The 21,300-nt window shown below is 44.4% G+C and overlaps 1 protein-coding gene across 1 annotated transcript in view; it reads right to left on the bottom strand.

The window, feature by feature from the left end:
• THSD4 (thrombospondin type 1 domain containing 4) overlaps positions 1–21,300 on the bottom strand; it is a 708,854-nt gene that overhangs the window by 630,267 nt on the left and 57,287 nt on the right. The gene's annotated exons all lie outside the window — the stretch shown is intronic.

The raw sequence follows: 21,300 nt of genomic DNA, 5'->3' as shown, positions 1-21,300 counted from the left end.
TTCATAGGCATTTTGGGAAGAGTCTTACTTTAATCCTGAACGGAGATGGTCAAGGTGTGGGCAGGCACTGACGTCATGGCACATCAGCAGCTCGCCCCCAAGCAGGCATGGACAAGCTTGCATTCGCAAGTGTCCGTCCAGCGATTCCATGGGTGTGTCCACTGTTTTTGTGGACATGCCCATAAAACGCTGGGAGCGGATCCCAGTGTCTGAAATTCACCAAAGGCGTTCTCTCTGGGAGGGGGGTTTCACAAATCGCCATCATCAGCCTGGGAGCGAATTCGGACCACACCGGTCTGAATTGCCCAATTAGACCCATGCACAGTTTAGCAATAATCACTCAACTCCGTAAATATCAGCATTGCTTACAGCGCTTGCACTGCGAGTCTGCAGCAATACGTATGCACAGACCCGCAACATCGGTCCTTGCTGCAAATTCGGCTCTTTTTAAGAGCCAACCTGAATCACCCCCATGGAGTCGTGTAATGCGGATAACTTAACCTCACAAATTCTTCATCTCAAGTTAATATGAAAGAAAATTCTCCATTTGTTTTTCACCTTTTACAATACAATACAATACATGCCCGTTCCACACGGGTTAGGGACATTTTAAATACACATTTAGCAGTATAGCATCTGCTTGCTTTGGAGGAAAGCCACATTTGCTATCAGAGCTCCTGAATGGGAATTTATCTCACGGTACTTCATTGTTTTCACAAATGTAGCAGGAGGCAGAGTAACACACACAGCTGAAATGAATCACTCCTGGGCTGCGCACACCAACTACCATTACATCACAAGTTGTTCTCATGAGAGAGGCAACGGAGAAATGAGGTTCGTGCTGAGGCATTACATATGTCTGTAGCTCTAATTGCAGTACACCTGCTACTATTATTTAAACCATCACTTTCTTAATTTCCATCTTGAATTTGGTTTACAGAATCTTATTGCGTTTTCATCTCCATTTTGTTAAGATGCATCTTATGGTGCAATCAGCATGACTATATTGTTAAAATCGCATCGGATCGCATACAGATCGCACAGGTTTTTTACCTTGCGATCCCGATGCACGCTCCCATGGCAGCACAATTCGAAACCCAGATAGACAGGGCAGCAAAGACTTTCCTTGAACCTCAGTACATGCCGCGTGTCCTAAGTATAGGCCTGTTCGTGAACAAATCATCTCCCAGTTCTATAGGATTCCCAAATCTGTATTTGAACATACTAATTATATCACCTCTCAACCTCCGTTTCTCCAGTGAAAATATATTCAGCCTGGTTAACCTATATTTGTATTCAAGTTATTTGAGACCTTTTACTAGATTAGTCGCCCTTCTCTGTACTGTTCCAATACATTTATGTCCTTTTTAAAAGTTGCGATGCCCAGAACTGAACACAGTGTCCAAAGTGTGGTCTCACCAATGCCTTGGTAAGAGGAACTATCTCTTTAGCATCCCTTGAATCCATATACAGTATATGACTGATTTACTACAGATTATAACTTTTGCAGTCAAGGTGACTATTGATCTTTCTATAAAGATAAAGGCTGACTTTAGCGGTATCTGTTTCCTGTTTCTCAATTAAGTTTCCTATACCATATTTAAGGCATAAACCACAAAGCATCAACACTTCAATAATTGATGCTACTAGTGGTATTGGGGTGACTTGAAACACTCATTAAAGCATCTTCATCAATGGATACTTTGTATAGAAAATGTTCTCTCCATTCCAATCTATCCTCAATGCTGCAGTATGGCTTATCTTCCTCACCAAGGGCCTTATTTTGGTTCATTCTTTCTGACAAAATCCTTCTTAGATGGGCAAAACCATGTGCACTGCAGGTGGGACAGGTGTTACTTGTGCAGAGAACTGTAAGTTCTGTTTTGCTTATTCATTTACATAAATAAAGTATAATAATAATAATAATTTATACACCATATGCCATAGTGCCGACCCAATATATAACACATTCCTTCAACCCACATATACTGTCATTGTCCATATACTGTAGATTTGAAATGTTTTGAGACATATGGTTTTAATGTCTCGCACCAGTGCTTTAGCTCTCAGCAGATGCATATACAGTTACAAACAATTAGATATACAAGTACCTAGTTATTGACATCCACACTCTGCCATGCACACCCTTGTCAGTACAGTATGGCTTCAAAGTTGACCTTTCAAAATGCAATTTGAGTTCTTTCTGCTACGCTTCATATTTTTTTTCATCCTTTTTATATTTGCTAATTTTCTGAAATCCAGCAACAGTGTAATAGGTGTAATAGGTACTTTTGGTATCATCTGTTACAATGCGTCTTCATTTTCCCAAGTTGATTAATAACCTAACAAGCATTACATAATATCAGCTAATCAGAAGACATTTATCTAAACATTTAATTTAAATCAAAGCAGACATTACTTAGACGTTGCTTTGCATCATCAGCATCATCATCTGAGCGAACAGGTAATTTTATGCACACTTGGTGTGGGTTAAATGTGTGTATACTTTCTTGCGGTGAATTATACATGAACTCTATACTGTTTTGTATTGCATATAAGAATGAATGCAAGTTCAGTTTTATGTAAACAGAGGAGCATATCAAACTTAACCCCTTCCCGACATTTGACGTACATTTACGTCATGGTCGGGAAGCACTTCCCGACACATGGCGTAAATGTACGTCATGGATTTAAACTGTCACCGCGTCTATAGACGCGGTGACAGTTTCAACATGTCTGCTGTCCCTGACAGCAGACATGTCCGTGCATGCCCAGGGGGGGCTGCGATGCCGCCCCCCCGTCGGCGATCGCTGTGATTGGCTGTTCAGTGTGAACAGCCAATTACAGCGTTTTCCTGTGTCACCGGCGAATAACGTTCGCCGGTGACACGGGATCGGAGGTGATTGGTGCTGTAAAGTACAGCACCAATCACCGCGGGGTGTAAGGGTGACACTGGTGTCACCCCACCTCACCCCGCCCGCCCCCAAAGGCCGTGATTGGTTCGTCGGACCGACGGACCAATCACAGCCATGGAGGGGGGTTTAAACTAACGGTGACTGCACTGCAGACGCCATTCCGGTCTGGAATAGCGTGCAGTGCGGTCACCGTGCCACCTGCCGCCATATACTGACCAGAACCTTGCTCCATACTTACCTGATCACTGCTTCATCGCTGCTTGATCACTGCCTAGTAGTGTGCTGGATGCTTCCTGGATCCTGTTGCTACTTGTGCCTTCCTGTGCTGTGAAATTGTGCTGCTGCAGTGTAATAGCTAGATAGAGAGATAGATAGAGAGAGATAGAGAGAGATAGAGAGAGAGATAGTGTCAGAGAGTGCTATATTTTGTGCTGCTGCAGTGTGATATAGTTATAGATAGAGAGAGAGAGATAGAGAGATAGAGAGAGATAGAGAGAGAGAGATAGATAGAGAGGCCTAGTGACAGAGTGCTATATTTTGTGCTGCTGCAGTGTGATAGTTATAGAGAGATAGAGAGAGATAGAGAGAGAGAGATAGAGAGAGATAGTGACAGATTGTGCTATATATTTTTTATATAACTGACTGCTGCCCCCTCCTTTTGTGCTGATCAGTATAAATTAACTGATCAGCAACTTTTTGGGGGCGCAGGTTTTTTTTTATATATAGATATACCTGTCAGTGCTGCTGCTGTAGTGTCATAGAGTGATAGATAGTGATAGATAGTGATAGATAGTGAGAGATAGAGAGAGATAGAGAGAGATAGTGACAGAGAGTGATAGAGAGTGTATATTTTGTGTCTGCTACCCCCCCTTTTTGGGGGTGCAGGTTTTTTAGTGTCCTAGAGTGATAGATAGTGAGAGATAGTGACAGAGAGTGATAGAGAGTGACAGAGAGTGCTAAATTTTGTGTCTGCTGCCCCCGCCTTTTGTGCTGATCACTATATCTGAGGTGATCAGCAACTTTTTTGGGGGTGCAGAGGTTTTTTTTTTTTTATATATATATATACCTGTCAGTTGCACCAAAGGTTGTGCACCTGCTGCACCTCACTGGTAATCAGTGTCGCATCACTGATCACCTTTTTTTTTTTTTGTGAGTGCTGTGGGGTCTTTTTTTAATTTTTTTTTTACACACACTGTGATTTTGTGGGTGTCCTGTGGCCACTGTGCGCTGATCAGTGACGTACATCACTGATCAGCTTTTTCGGCACAGGGTTGATCTATTTTATTTTTTTTTTTGATCAAATTCCTGTTGCCTTTGAGCGCTGTTCAGTGACAGACGTTACTGACCAACATCTGTGCTCAATTTTTGGCGCAGGACCTTTTTTTTTTTTTTTTTAACCCCTTCAATTTTTTATTTTTAACCCCTTCATTTTTTTTTTTTTTTATTGGTATAAAGTATTTTTTTTTTTCTGCACTACATACACACTACATATCCCCCGGGTTGAAATAAAGTTTGTACCCCCCCCTACACTAAACACGTGTTGAAACATTTCACTACCAGTAACACAAAAATAAAAATGGCATCCCAAATGTCCTCCCAAATGTCCTCCCAAATGTCATCACAGTCATCCAGAAGAATGTATTCAGCGGAGGAGGCATATGCCCTGCTTGCTTCTGACTCTGACACAGCCAGTGATGCAAGCGGGGAATTTGAAGGATTCGCCTTAAGCTCCTCTTCCTCCTCTGATGATGAGGGACCCCCTCAAAGACGCCCCCGTAGAGCAGCTGAGACCCCCCCCCAACAATTGATCTCGTATGGACCCCACCACCAGACAATTTTGAGCCCCAGGTTCCTGAGTTTTTGGCCATGCCAGGAATCCAATTTGATTCCACAGGTCTCAGAGAAATTGACTTTTTCAAATTATTTTTCTCTGATGATTTTGTAAATTTAATGGTGGACCAAACTAATTTATATGCCCAGCAGTTTATTGCTCAAAACCCCACGTCATCATTTGCTAGGTGGACCCCTGTAGATGCAGTAGAGATGATGACGTTTTGGGGTCTGGTGTTTCATATGGGCATAGTAAAAAAGCCAAAAATTAGGCAATATTGGAGTACAGATGTTCTGTACAGTACTCCATTTTACCGTATGGCCATGACCCGGACTCGATTTGAGACAATTCTTAAATTTATACATTACACCGATAATGCACAGTGCCCACCCAGAGATGATCCCACCTTTGACCGGCTATTCAAAGTCAGGCCGGTCATTGATCATTTCAGTGCCAAATTTGAAGAGGTGTACATCCCTGAAAAATTTATTTGTATCGACGAGTCCTTTATACATTTTAAAGGAAGGGTTAAATTCCGCCAGTACCTTCCCAGTAAGAGGGCAAGGTATGGCATAAAAATGTATAAACTGTGTGAAAGCACCTCAGGGTACACCCACAGGTTTAGGGTTTATGAAGGGAAGGATTCAAGAATTGAACCGCCAGAATGCCCCCCCTCCCTCGTAGGTGTTAGTGGGAAAATTGTCTGGGATTTAGTGCACCCCTTCCTGGATAAAGGTTATCACCTCTATGTGGATAACTTTTACACCAGCATCCCCCTGTTTAAGGCCCTTGGTTCAAGAGGTACAGCAGCTTGCGGTACTGTGCGCAAGAACCAAAGAGGCCTCCCAAAAACGCACATTGCCCAAGTAATGAGAAGGGGTGAAAGCAGGGGAATATGCAACGAAAATATGTTGTTGGTCAAATATAAGGACAAGAGGGATGTCCTTATACTGACAACAATTCACGGAGACAGTACCACCTCCGTCCCTGTACGAGGTACCAGTACCCACACCTCAAAACCTAATTGTATCCTGGATTACAATAGGTACATGGGCGGAGTGGATCTTTCAGATCAGGTACTGAAGCCGTACAGTGCCCTGCGGAAAACAAAAATCTGGTACAAGAAGGTGGCCGTGTATATCATCCAGATGGCACTGTATAACGCTTACGTGCTATTCCGTTCTACCGGCCAGAGGGGGACATTTATGCACTTTCAAGAGGAAGTCATAAAGGGCCTAATATTTGGGAACCAGCAGGCAGAGGGCCCCAGTACTTCTAGTACTGGCCCCCGTATTGTACCAGGGCAGCATTTTCCTGATGAAATCCCCTCCACTGGAAAAAAGGGCAGGACACAAAAAAGGTGCAAAGTTTGCTATAAAAAGGGAATAAGAAAGCAAACTATTTTCCAGTGTGACACTTGCCCCGACAAACCCGGCCTATGTATAAAGGAGTGTTTTAAAATATACCACACATCTATGGAATATTAGGTTCATAATTTCACCGTGCTTCGGGGGTCTTGCTAATGCCACATAGCACCCACCATTCATTCCACCAGAATCTGAGCCGCAAAATCCAAAAATCACTCCTTCCCTTCTGAGTCCTGCCATGCACCCAACTGGTATTTTTTGGTCACATGTGAGGCATTGCCGTACTCGGGAGAAATTGGGGCACAGATTTTGGGGTGCTTTGTCTCCTTCATTCCTTGTGAAAATGAAAAATTTTGAGCCAGAACTGCATTTTTGTGTAAAAAAATGTAATTTTTCATGTTCACTGCCCAGTTTTATCAAAATTGGTGAAACCCCTGGGGGTTTGAAATGTACACTATACCCCTAGATGAATTCCCTGAGGGGTGTAGTTTGCAAAATGGGGTCACTTGTGGGGGGGTTCCACTGTATTGGTGCTTTGGGGGTCTTGCTAATGCGACATAGCACCCACCATCATTCCACCAGAATTTGTGCTGCAAAATCCAAATATCACTCCTTCCCTTCTGAGTCCTGCCACTTTTTGGTCACACATGAGGCATTGCCGTACACGGGAGAAATTGGGGCACAGATTTTGGGGTGCTTTGTCTCCTTCATTCCTTCTGAAAATGAAAAATTTTGAGCCAGAACTGCATTTTTGTGTAAAAAAATGTAATTTTTCATTTTCACTGCCCACTTGTATCAAAATTGGTGAAACCCCTGGGGGTTTGAAATGTACACTATACCCCTAGATGAATTCCCTGAGGGGTGTAGTTTGCAAAATGGGGTGACTTGTGGGGGGGTTCCACTGTATTGGTGCAACATAGCACCCACCATTCATTCCACCAGAATCTGTGCTGCAAAATCCAAAAATCACTCCTTCCCTTCTGAGTCCTGCCATGCACCCAACTGGTATTTTTTGGTCACATGTGAGGCATTGCCGTACTCGGGAGAAATTGGGGCACAGATTTTGGGGTGCTTTTTCTCCTTCATACCTTCTGAAAATGAAAAAATTTTGAGCCAGAACTGCATTTTTGTGTAAAAAATGTAATTTTTCATTTTCACTGCCCACTTGTATCAAAATTGGTGAAACCCCTGGGGGTTTGAAATGTACACTATACCCCTAGATGAATTCCCTGAGGGGTGTAGTTTGCAAAATGGGGTCACTTGTGGGGGGTTCCACTGTATTGGTGCTTGGGGGGTCTTGCTAATGCGACATAGCACCCACCAAAATTCCACCAGAATCTGAGCTGCAAAATCCAAAAATCACTCCTTCCCTTTTGAGTCCTGCCATGCACCCAACTGGTATTTTTTGGTCACATGTGAGGCATTGCCGTACTCGGGAGAAATTGGGGCACAGATTTTGGGGTGCTTTTTCTCCTTCATACCTTCTGAAAATGAAAAATTTTGAGCCAGAACTGCATTTTTGTGTAAAAAATGTAATTTTTCATGTTCACTGCCCACTTGTATCAAAATTGGTGAAACCCCTGGGGGTTTGAAATGTACACTATACCCCTAGATGAATTCCCTGAGGGGTGTAGTTTGCAAAATGGGGTCACTTGTGGGGGGGTTCCACTGTATTGGTGCTTGGGGGGTCTTGCTAATGCGACATAGCACCCACCAAAATTCCACCAGAATCTGAGCTGCAAAATCCAAAAATCACTCCTTCCCTTCTGAGTCCTGCCATGCACCCAAATGGTATTTTTTGGTCACATGTGAGGCATTGCCGTACTCAGGAGAAATTGGGGCACAGATTTTGGGGTGCTTTTTCTCCTTCATACCTTCTGAAAATGAAAAATTTTGAGCCAGAACTGCATTTTTGTGTAAAAAAATGTAATTTTTCATTTTCACTGCCCACTTGTATCAAAATTGGTGAAACCCCTGGGGGTTTGAAATGTACACTATACCCCTAGATGAATTCCCTGAGGGGTGTAGTTTTCAAAATGGGGTGACTTGTGGGGGGGTTCCACTGTATTGGTGCTTGGGGGGTCTTGCTAATGCGACATAGCACCCACCAAAATTCCACCAGAATCTGAGCTGCAAAATCCAAAAATCACTCCTTCCGTTCTGAGTCCTGCCATGCACCCAACTGGTATTTTTTGGTCACATGTGAGGCATTGCCGTACTCGGGAGAAATTGGGGCACAGATTTTGGGGTGCTTTTTCTCCTTCATACCTTCTGAAAATGAAAAATTTCGAGCCAGAACTGCATTTTTGTGTAAAAAATGTAATTTTTCATTTTCACTGCCCACTTGTATCAAAATTGGTGAAACCCCTGGGGGTTTGAAATGTACACTATACCCCTAGATGAATTCCCTGAGGGCTGTAGTTTGCAAAATGGGGTCACTTGTGGGGGGTTCCACTGTATTGGTGCTTGGGGGGTCTTGCTAATGCGACATAGCACCCACCAAAATTCCACCAGAATCTGAGCTGCAAAATCCAAAAATCACTCCTTCCCTTTTGAGTCCTGCCATGCACCCAACTGGTATTTTTTGGTCACATGTGAGGCATTGCCGTACTCGGGAGAAATTGGGGCACAGATTTTGGGGTGCTTTTTCTCCTTCATACCTTCTGAAAATGAAAAATTTTGAGCCAGAACTGCATTTTTGTGTAAAAAATGTAATTTTTCATGTTCACTGCCCACTTGTATCAAAATTGGTGAAACCCCTGGGGGTTTGAAATGTACACTATACCCCTAGATGAATTCCCTGAGGGGTGTAGTTTGCAAAATGGGGTCACTTGTGGGGGGGTTCCACTGTATTGGTGCTTGGGGGGTCTTGCTAATGCGACATAGCACCCACCAAAATTCCACCAGAATCTGAGCTGCAAAATCCAAAAATCACTCCTTCCCTTCTGAGTCCTGCCATGCACCCAAATGGTATTTTTTGGTCACATGTGAGGCATTGCCGTACTCAGGAGAAATTGGGGCACAGATTTTGGGGTGCTTTTTCTCCTTCATACCTTCTGAAAATGAAAAATTTTGAGCCAGAACTGCATTTTTGTGTAAAAAAATGTAATTTTTCATTTTCACTGCCCACTTGTATCAAAATTGGTGAAACCCCTGGGGGTTTGAAATGTACACTATACCCCTAGATGAATTCCCTGAGGGGTGTAGTTTTCAAAATGGGGTGACTTGTGGGGGGTTCCACTGTATTGGTGCTTGGGGGGTCTTGCTAATGCGACATAGCACCCACCAAAATTCCACCAGAATCTGAGCTGCAAAATCCAAAAATCACTCCTTCCGTTCTGAGTCCTGCCATGCACCCAACTGGTATTTTTTGGTCACATGTGAGGCATTGCCGTACTCGGGAGAAATTGGGGCACAGATTTTGGGGTGCTTTTTCTCCTTCATACCTTCTGAAAATGAAAAATTTCGAGCCAGAACTGCATTTTTGTGTAAAAAATGTAATTTTTCATTTTCACTGCCCACTTGTATCAAAATTGGTGAAACCCCTGGGGGTTTGAAATGTACACTATACCCCTAGATGAATTCCCTGAGGGGTGTAGTTTGCAAAATGGGGTCACTTGTGGGGGGTTCCACTGTATTGGTGCTTGGGGGGTCTTGCTAATGCGACATAGCACCCACCAAAATTCCACCAGAATCTGAGCTGCAAAATCCAAAAATCACTCCTTCCCTTTTGAGTCCTGCCATGCACCCAACTGGTATTTTTTGGTCACATGTGAGGCATTGCCGTACTCGGGAGAAATTGGGGCACAGATTTTGGGGTGCTTTTTCTCCTTCATACCTTCTGAAAATGAAAAATTTTGAGCCAGAACTGCATTTTTGTGTAAAAAATGTAATTTTTCATGTTCACTGCCCACTTGTATCAAAATTGGTGAAACCCCTGGGGGTTTGAAATGTACACTATACCCCTAGATGAATTCCCTGAGGGGTGTAGTTTGCAAAATGGGGTCACTTGTGGGGGGGTTCCACTGTATTGGTGCTTGGGGGGTCTTGCTAATGCGACATAGCACCCACCAAAATTCCACCAGAATCTGAGCTGCAAAATCCAAAAATCACTCCTTCCCTTCTGAGTCCTGCCATGCACCCAAATGGTATTTTTTGGTCACATGTGAGGCATTGCCGTACTCAGGAGAAATTGGGGCACAGATTTTGGGGTGCTTTTTCTCCTTCATACCTTCTGAAAATGAAAAATTTTGAGCCAGAACTGCATTTTTGTGTAAAAAAATGTAATTTTTCATTTTCACTGCCCACTTGTATCAAAATTGGTGAAACCCCTGGGGGTTTGAAATGTACACTATACCCCTAGATGAATTCCCTGAGGGGTGTAGTTTTCAAAATGGGGTGACTTGTGGGGGGGTTCCACTGTATTGGTGCTTGGGGGGTCTTGCTAATGCGACATAGCACCCACCAAAATTCCACCAGAATCTGAGCTGCAAAATCCAAAAATCACTCCTTCCGTTCTGAGTCCTGCCATGCACCCAACTGGTATTTTTTGGTCACATGTGAGGCATTGCCGTACTCGGGAGAAATTGGGGCACAGATTTTGGGGTGCTTTTTCTCCTTCATACCTTCTGAAAATGAAAAATTTCGAGCCAGAACTGCATTTTTGTGTAAAAAATTTAATTTTTCATTTTCACTGCCCACTTGTATCAAAATTGGTGAAACCCCTGGGGGTTTGAAATGTACACTATACCCCTAGATGAATTCCCTGAGGGGTGTAGTTTTCAAAATGGGGTGACTTGTGGGGGGGTTCCACTGTATTGGTGCTTGGGGGGTCTTGCTAATGCGACATAGCACCCACCAAAATTCCACCAGAATCTGAGCCGCAAAATCCAAAAATCACTCCTTCCGTTCTGAGTCCTGCCATGCACCCAACTGGTATTTTTTGGTCACATGTGAGGCATTTCCGTACTCGGGAGAAATTGGGGCACATATTTTGGGGTGCTTTTTCTCCTTCATACCTTCTGAAAATGAAAAATTTTGAGCCAGAACTGCATTTTTGTGTAAAAAAAATGTAATTTTTCATTTTCACTGCCCACTTGTATCAAAATTGGTGAAACCCCTGGGGGTTTGAAATGTACACTATACCCCTAGATGAATTCCCTGAGGGGTGTACTTTGCAAAATGGGGTGACTTGTGGGGGGGTTCCACTGTATTGGTGCAACATAGCACCCACCATTCATTCCACCAGAATCTGTGCTGCAAAATCCAAAAATCACTCCTTCCCTTCTGAGTCCTGCCATGCACCCAACTGGTATTTTTTGGTCACATGTGAGGCATTGCCGTACTCGGGAGAAATTGGGGCACAGATTTTGGGGTGCTTTTTCTCCTTCATACCTTCTGAAAATGAAAAATTTTGAGCCAGAACTGCATTTTTGTGTAAAAAAATGTAATTTTTCATTTTCACTGCCCACTTGTATCAAAATTGGTGAAACCCCTGGGGGTTTGAAATGTACACTATACCCCTAGATGAATTCCCTGAGGGGTGTAGTTTGCAAAATGGGGTCACTTGTGGGGGGGTTCCACTGTATTGGTGCTTTGGGGGTCTTGCTAATGCGACATAGCACCCACCAAAATTCCACCAGAATCTGAGCTGCAAAATCCAAAAATCACTCCTTCCCTTCTGAGTCCTGCCATGCACCCAACTGGTATTTTTTGGTCACATGTGAGGCATTTCCGTACTCGGGAGAAATTGGGGCACATATTTTGGGGTGCTTTTTCTCCTTCATACCTTCTGAAAATGAAAAATTTTGAGCCAGAACTGCATTTTTGTGTAAAAAAATGTAATTTTTCATTTTCACTGCCCACTTGTATCAAAATTGGTGAAACCCCTGGGGGTTTGAAATGTACACTATACCCCTAGATGAATTCCCTGAGGGGTGTACTTTGCAAAATGGGGTGACTTGTGGGGGGGTTCCACTGTATTGGTGCAACATAGCACCCACCATTCATTCCACCAGAATCTGTGCTGCAAAATCCAAAAATCACTCCTTCCCTTCTGAGTCCTGCCATGCACCCAACTGGTATTTTTTGGTCACATGTGAGGCATTGCCGTACTCGGGAGAAATTGGGGCACAGATTTTGGGGTGCTTTTTCTCCTTCATACCTTCTGAAAATGAAAAATTTTGAGCCAGAACTGCATTTTTGTGTAAAAAAATGTAATTTTTCATTTTCACTGCCCACTTGTATCAAAATTGGTGAAACCCCTGGGGGTTTGAAATGTACACTATACCCCTAGATGAATTCCCTGAGGGGTGTAGTTTGCAAAATGGGGTCACTTGTGGGGGGGTTCCACTGTATTGGTGCTTTGGGGGTCTTGCTAATGCGACATAGCACCCACCAAAATTCCACCAGAATCTGAGCTGCAAAATCCAAAAATCACTCCTTCCCTTCTGAGTCCTGCCATGCACCCAACTGGTATTTTTTGGTCACATGTGAGGCATTGCCGTACTCGGGAGAAATTGGGGCACAGATTTTGGGGTGCTTTGTCTCCTTCATACCTTCTGAAAATGACAAATTTGGAGCCAGAACTGTATTTTTGTGTAAAAAAAATAATTTTTCATTTTCACTGCCCAGTTGTACCACAATTGGTGAAACCCCTGGGGGTTTGAAATGTACACTATACCCCTAGATGAATTCCCTGAGGGGTGTAGTTTGCAAAATGGGGTCACTTGTGGGGGGGTTCCTAACTTTTAGCATCTTATGGTGCCTAGAAACCTACATGGTGCCTAAAAAATAATCTCATAAAAAGGAGGCTCCAAAATCAAGTAGGTGCTCCTTCTATTATGAAGCCTGTGGTTTGGTCACCGTGCACACTAGGGCCACATATAGGATATTTATGAAAACAAAAGAATTGGGGGAATCAACTTTTAGTCACATTTCTCTAGTAAAATGTACTGTGTTCCTTAGAAAAATGTATTAAAATTGCAAATCTGCAAAAAAAATGATATTTTGAAATTTCACCTACACTTTGTTTTAATTCCTGTGAAACACCTAAAGGGTTAACAAACTTCCAAAATGCTGTTTTGAATACTGTGAGGGGTGCAGTTTTTGAAATGGCATCATTTATGGGGGTGTCTCACATACAAGTCCCTCAAAGTCACATCAGAACTGAACTGGTCCCTAAAAAAATCAGTGTTTGAAATTTTCTTGAAAATTTGAGAATTTGCTATTCATATTGTAAGCCTCCTAGTGTCCCAAAAAATTAAAAGGAAGTTGAAATAATGATGTCAACATAAAGTAGACATATGGTCTATGTTAGTTATTCACTATTTTGAGTGGTAAGATTATTTGTCTCACAAGCAGAAAATTTAACATTTTGCAAATCGCTAAATTTTCCATTTTTTCACGATATTTTGGTATTTTTTTACAAAAAAACACAGACTGTATCGACCCAAATTTACCACTAATTTGAAGTACAATGTGTCACGAAAAAACAATCTCAAAATCACTGGGATAAGTAAAAGCAAAAAAAAGTTATCCCCACTTAAGTGAGACATGTCAGATTTGAAAAAAAGGGCTCTGTCAGGAACGCAAAAACTGGCTCTGTCAGGAAGGGGTTAATATAGGATTAGATGAAAAGCAGTCTCAGCAAGCAATATTGACACTGGGGTGAAGTTAGTCCCAGAGGAGATTAGAAGGATTACAATTTCAGTTAATTATAACAAACTCTTTCCATGCATGGTGATGAAATTACAGTTTATTATATACTAGACCTCTCTACACTAAAGTAAGATTTGAACCCAGAACAAGTGTGTTAACCCATAACAGACATTTGTGGAAATCCCTAGGTGAGGTAATCATGCATTTGGGGAGGCAAAGGGGAAGATGGGGTCACTGCTATTACTAGGTCAATGCCTGCGAACCTGGTGACTGGAAGTTGAATAAGAACACAGGCAGATGTTCTTCCTGTCAGTACACAAATCTAAAACTGCAATTGACTGCAATAAATAATGGAGGGTTAAAACATGCACCTCTGTCACTACAAATCCTAAACCTGTCCTAGCTGAACAAATTGCTAATGTATTAAGTCAGAAAGGGAAATGTCATTTTACTAAAAGTACTTTATCGAGATTGGAAGTTCAACCATAAAAAAAAAAACAATAATACCTGTAAAACTATACAGTAGATTGTGCAGCTTTTTTTAAAGTAAAAAATAACAACAATGGTTATTAACTAGTCACAATATTTTTACACAGTAGCTATAAAAGAAATGTCATTATTTAAAATCAATCTCTTATTTACAGTCAAGCAGAGCTGCAAGTATGGCGGTACGGGGTGGTACGGCGTACCGTTAAAAGAAATACTGCCGGTACCCCGTACCGCCATAACAAATCTGCCCCCAAAGTGTTTAATGCGCATGCGCGCATATGTAAGTGGCGGGGGGCGTGGTTTTCGCCGCCCCGCCACAGCTGACAGCGGACTGGGACACCGGCACCGCTAGCCAGAGAGACAACACAACGCACCCACAGCCTATGTCTATATGTGTCCCTGTCTCCTCCCGTTGCTGCACTGGGCTACGCTTAAGAGACTGGCAGCGCTGCAGCAGCACAAATACGCATAGGCATGCGCACGATTGCACACAATATAGATTTGTGGCCGGCGGCATTACTTGCCTGCCGCCGCCGAACTCCAGCCCATTCTCCAAATAGATCATGGTGGTCGGGTGTTGTGTTGCCGCTGCAGAGGTGCTGGGATACATTGAAGTCAGCCCCGGCCCCTAGGTGTCAGAGCGCACAATACTGTGACGTCACAGCGCGCACCAGCAGTCCTCCCGCCTGCACTCCCATTCTACTGCTGCAGTGCTGCGGCCTTTCAGAACTAGAGGCACGCAACAGAGCAATCACTTAGCACCTCCTCACAGTGATACAGATAGCCTCGCTGAGCAGGACCCAGTGTGAGCTGCAGCCAGGCAGCCAGTCATGTTCCTCCTAGGAGGAAACAAGGTAATTTGCTATTTGTTTGAGTTTGGGAAAAAATGCCAGGCTGCAGTTAGGAGGCTGTTGCTGGGGGATGGGGAGACCAGGGGAGCGATGCTGGGTGGGGGAGGGGGTACTGTAAGAGGATGCAGCAGTGTGTCTCCCATATAAGATCAGTATTGATTAGGCTGGTTTAAGGTTAATGGGGGCCACTAGTGCATGCAGGGGTGCTTAAAGTACCCAGAAACCCCCCTGACAGATCTTTTTTTACAGACATATTTGTCCCTGCAATAGCCGAGCTGCCCCGCTACTGCCGCGGAGCGCTGACAGTTGTATAGGCAGTTGCCTGTGTAGCGTAATCTCAATAAATAAATAGTGGTACTGCACTCTGTCTAATACCCCTTTCACACCAGAAATGCAGGGACAAACCCGGGAATTCAGTTCCCAGGACAAGCAGGGACATTCCCGGGTTTGGACCCATTCACACAAGAAAAGTCCCTGCATTTTCTGGTGTGTGAAGGGGGCAGAAAGGAGGCAGGCAGGAGGTGGGGAGGAGGCGGGCAGTCGGCGGGATAGTGGCAGAGGTGGGCAGGAGGTGATGAGAATACTCACCCCGGTTGCTTGTCCTCTGTGCAGGCCGGGGATCCACACAGGCGGTGTCGAAAATTATGGGACAGGCGGCGGATGAAGATGACGCAGCTCTCTGGCGCCCTCACTGCCGCCGGAGAGCTGCGTCATCATCATCCACCGCCTGTACCGTCATTTGCGGTACCTGCATCAATTCCCGGTTGGACAGGACACAGAGGATCGGCAACCGGGGTAAATATACCCTACCCCATTCACACCAGCCAGGTCCTCGGGTTGAACCCGGGAACAACCCTGCTACCTAGCAGGGTTGGATTGCCGGCAAATTAGCCCGATAATTTGTCCCGGGAACCTTTCACCCCAGCGTTAGTAACGGGTTGTTCCCGGACTCAACCCGGGAATTTAGGCTAGTGTGAAAGGGGTATCAGTTGGTTGAAAATGGGGATTGGAGCATCATATCACATCATCACTCAGCCTCATTACCAACAAGTCCACCATAACCATTGCCAGTTTATTGGCCGATATGTGTTAGAAGCATTTTTTATTTTGTGACGTTTTATGTACACTTCTTGTTCTTTGTTTTGTTTTCATTTTCCAACAAGTAAACATACTTTATGATTAATCAGTGCTTTTTACTTATTTACACATACAGTAGACCATGTGATACTCCGATCCTCAGTTTCAACCAACCTAGACAGAGCACCACTATCTATCTATCTATTTATTGTTTACTACGGCTTGGTCACCCATTGAGTGCAGCAGCTAGTCAACTCGAGACACACCTTCTCAGTGCACAGATAATACCCTACTATTCAGTGTAATCTCAAATCTGAGGTTGGCTGACTTCCGCAGGGCTGGCTCAGATGTGGCTCCCTACCTCCCACTGGAACTACAGGGGCCATTTCAGGGCTATAAGAACGCCAGCGCTGGCTCAGTGTGTATTCTTAAATGATTTTCTGGCTGCGCTGGCTGTAGCAAAGGACCAAATAGGGCTGTAAGGGTTGTCGGTGCGGTGTAGCTGCATCCACAGACTACTCACCATGGTCAATTGGTGCAGGCCAACACAAGGTGAATTGTCGGGTGCTTGCTGCTGCAGCCAGCGGTGTAGCTAGGTGCCATGGTGCCCGGAGCAAGGGCATATTTCGCGCCCCCCTACCCCGGTAATTGGGGGCGTGGCTAACATGTGTTTGCATGTTACATTTAAAAAGAAAAAACTTAAGTTAACTTAAAAATAAGACACTATATAAGACGCTGTAATGGAATCTGCTGCGCTATATAAGGTGCCGTAACGGAATCTGCTGCGCTATATAAGACACTGTAACGGAATCTGCTGCACTATATAAGGCGCTTTAACGGAATCTGCTGCGCTATATAAGACGCTGTAATGGAATCTGCTGCGCTATATAAGGTGCCGTAACGGAATCTGCTGCGCTATATAAGACACTGTAACTGAATCTGCTGCACTATATAAGGTGCTGTAACGGAATCTGCTGCGCTATATAAGACGCTGTACCGGAATCTACTGCTATATATAAGACACTGTAACGGAATCTGCTGCGCTATATAAGACACTGTAAAGGAATCTGCTGCGCTATATAAGACACTGTAACTGAATCTGCTGCACTATATAAGGTGCTGTAACGGAATCTGTTGCACTATATAAGACACTGTAACTGGATCTGCTGCGCTATATAAGACACTGTAATGGAATCTGCTGCGCTATATAAGACGCTGTAATGGAATCTGCTGCGCTATATAAGACGCTGTAACGGAATCTGCTGCGCTATATAAGACGCTGTAACGGAATCTGCTGCGCTATATAAGACGCTGTAACGGAATCTGCTGCGCTATATAAGACGCTGTAACGGAATCTGCTGCGCTATATAAGACGCTGTTACGGAATCTGCTGCGCTATATAAGACGCTGTAACGGAATCTGCTGCGCTATATAAGACGCTGTAACGGAATCTGCTGCGCTATATAAGACGCTGTAGCGGAATCTGCTGCGCTATATAAGACGCTGTAACGGAATCTGCTGCGATATATAAGATGCTGTAAAGGAATCTGCTGCGCTAAATAAGACTCTGTAACGGAATCTGCTGCGCTATATAAGGTGCCGTAACGGAATCTGCTGCGCTATATAAGACACTGTAACGGAATCTGCTGCGCTATATAAGACACTGTAACGGAATCTGCTGCGCTATATAAGACACTGTAACGGAATCTGCTGCACTATATAACATGCTGACAGCTGTAAATATACATACAGCACAGCAGGGCAGCAGCAGATGCCAGAGAGATTCACTCCCCCCCCCCCCCCCTCCTCCCCTCCCCCAGGACCCACAAATCCCCCAAACCCCAAGTTTATTATTATGCATATCACATCATTAATTATCTGTAAAAAAAAAAAAAGAAATCCACCTTGAATAGTGATAGCAGGGCGGCAGCAGAAACTCTCCTCTGGCAGCGCTTGGGAAGTTCGGATGGCTGTGGCTGATGACGGAGGAGGGAGTGAGAAGCAGGCGACTCTGGGAAGGAATCTGAGTGCTGCTGCGCTGCCCGGAAGCCGGTCCGAGCAGCAGCAGCACCAATTTACATTGAAGTGAGTCAGCCGCCCAAGCGTCACGGACTGGGCAGGGGGCAGGAGGCAGGCGCCGGGCAAGGCAGCCGCCGCCGCACGCTGCCCGCACAGATGATCTATCTTGTGCGGCAGCGGGGATGATTTTTGCGGAGGGGGGGCGGGCCGGCGGCGCCATCCGACCAATCAGCGCCCGGAGCGTGAGCTCCGGTGGCTCCGCCCTCCCTACGCCTCTGGCTGCAGCTTCTTTCATGCTCCTGTCTCCAGCCAGCTCTGTCTCCTTTATTGTGCTGGCTAGAGAACAGAGCAACCCCAGGCAGAGCCGGCCCTAGCCTAAATGACGCCCTAGGCAAGATTTTGGCTGGTGCCCCCTAGGATCGCCACTAGTTTCGCCTCTGACTCTGCTCCCCTTTCCCAGCACCATCAACTCTCATCATAGCAGTCATCATTTTGGTGCTCCTACCCGCAATATTTTAAATAGAAACAGTGCACACATTCGGTGCTCAGCCCAAACAGGGGTGTGTTCTTGCTGGGAAGGGGCATGGCCACACATTAGTACCCCCAATTCAAATTATGCCACACAGTAGTGCATCTTCTTTATTCACATTATAACTTGCGATGGTGTCCCTTAATCACGTTACATCACACAATAGTACCACTTTACCTTATATACATTACTCCTCACATTATTCACATTATTTCCTTAGGAAAAAACCCTAAGAAAATATTGTATTTTAAGCACCTCCATGATCACACTGCAACCCAGCACAAAGCAGTGTGTGCTGGGCAGAGGAGAAGAGCTGCAGCTGCTGCTATCACTTAAGGGGAGGGGGCCCGGGGCCTCCACTGGGCCCTTCCATCAGACTTTGGCTTGAGTAATTTGTACCCCCTACCCCTTTCTCTCGGTACCCCTGATAATACCACACAGTAATGCCCCTTACACATGACACACATTATTAATGTCCTTATAACCATAATGCCCCTTACACATTATGCCAACCTTTGTTAATGCCCTTCATACACATAATGACACACATAATGCCCCGTACACATATGTTGCACATTATTAATGCCCTTATACACATGACACACATAATGTCCATTACACATATGTTGCACATTATTAATGCCCTTATACACATGACACACATAATGCCTGTTACACATATCGCACATTATTAATGCATGTATACATGACACACATAATGCCCTTTACACATATGCCGAACACTATTGCACAACCAACCCAGCCGCAGACAGCACTCGCACAGCCGCTAACACCTCTGCCTCTGCTTGTATACAGATGTTTCCTCATACATCTTGCCTCAATAGGCCATGCAGCTCCTGGCCAGTTCTGCTAACGTTGGGTGCCTTTTTTTGCTGAAAATTCATCTTATTTGCATTGTTATGACCAGCACACACACAAGGAGCTTCCGATTATTAAAATTATATGTGGCATGCCTATATTCTGTGTGCGACTGTGGCTGTACCTGCATACGGAATGCTATGTTACAGTGATTTCCATGAATACACTATTGCATATGCAGATACAGCCTCACGCACACACAGAATATAGGCATGCTGCATATCATGTTAATCAGCAGAAGCTGCTGATGCCCCTAGGCATTCCAAATGCCCTAGGCAATTGCCTAGTTTGCCTATGCCTAAGGCCGGCTCTGACCCCAGGCAGCGCCTAAAGAAGTTGAATGGATCAACAGCTGGATCCACCCCTTCTGATATTCACTAATAATGTTCTATACTAGGTTGTAAGGGGCTGCGCCCCTTTAACCTGTGAAAGGATGTATTGCGTGGGGTGCTATGGGTGGTGGCGGAGATGTTGTCGGTGGGTGCGTGTGGGCATTATGGCATGGGTCATATGTATTGGGTGTGTGACACGTAACAGGCATTACTGTGTAAACTTTGGCTGTGTGCCTTCGGCGTGCAATATTCCAGCCACTCCCCCTAGTGTCATATGACCACGCCCCTGGTCACACCCCTGACCACGCCCATTTTTCTACGGCGCGCGGCACAGTACCACTAAGACCTTTTTCCTACTTGCACCACTGCAGTCAAGCCATTTTTAGATTTGTCTGCATTTCACATAATGTATGTTCCAAGCTCTGGAATGCAATATACAGTAGATGGCGTTACCCAAGCCTACAGTATTGGCTTTCACATTTTGCAATGTGAACCAAATCAGACCCCTCCCATTTTTCCAGTGCCTTAAACCACATGAGCAGAAGGCCTTGTGGGTCTAAAACCTAGAAGTCCCCACACACAAATATTTTCAACAGCAGCAGAGCAAACACAGGACTTCATAGAGGTAATTAAACATAGGTGCAGACTGTGCAGTATAGGTGTGCAGTAAGGCCTATCTATAATGCACCCAGGCATCTGGGTTAGAACAGTAATGGGATCAGCAACACCATCGACCATGTGGATGTTTTTGGTTGTGTCATTGGAGTCAGAGGTGGATACCTTAAGTGTGGGGATATTAGATGGCCTTTGATCATTCTAGTCAACAGGTTCTCAAAGTCGGTACTCAAGACCCCACACAGTGCATGTTTTGAAGGTCTCACAGAATCAAGTGAAATAATTAGCTCGATCTGTGGAATTTTTTTAAATGTGTGTCAGTCAGAAATGAGTGCACCGGTCAGGTGACCTGGAAAACATGAACTGTGTGGGGTCCTGAGGACCGAATTTGAGAACCACTGTTTTAGTCAAATGTGGAATATATGCAGTGATATTACTTAGTGGGGCCATTCTCTCTATGCCTCCATACTTTATCTGTCCTGTTTCCCCTTTTTCAGTAGTTTGGAATATACTGTAGTAGTTTACATTTAAATAGGAACAACTTAAATAAAGCTGAACCTCCCTTTCCCTTTATAAAGGAGTCATTGTCTTTATTTCATTATGGTGAGTTAAGATGGTTACCTTGCTCTAGGAGGGGGCAGGCATGAATCAGGCGTTAGGGCATTTAAGCAGTCCTTATTTTCATTGACCGCTAATATGCTACAAACTTATGTTACCAGGGAAACAGAAACAAATAA

This window comes from Crinia signifera, chromosome 4, assembly GCF_055691185.1.
Source record: "Crinia signifera chromosome 4, ASM5569118v1, whole genome shotgun sequence".
In the NCBI taxonomy this organism is placed as follows: domain Eukaryota; kingdom Metazoa; phylum Chordata; class Amphibia; order Anura; family Myobatrachidae; genus Crinia; species Crinia signifera.
Note: the sequence above shows the minus strand (reverse complement) of the source record. Positions and strands in the feature narration are given on the sequence as shown.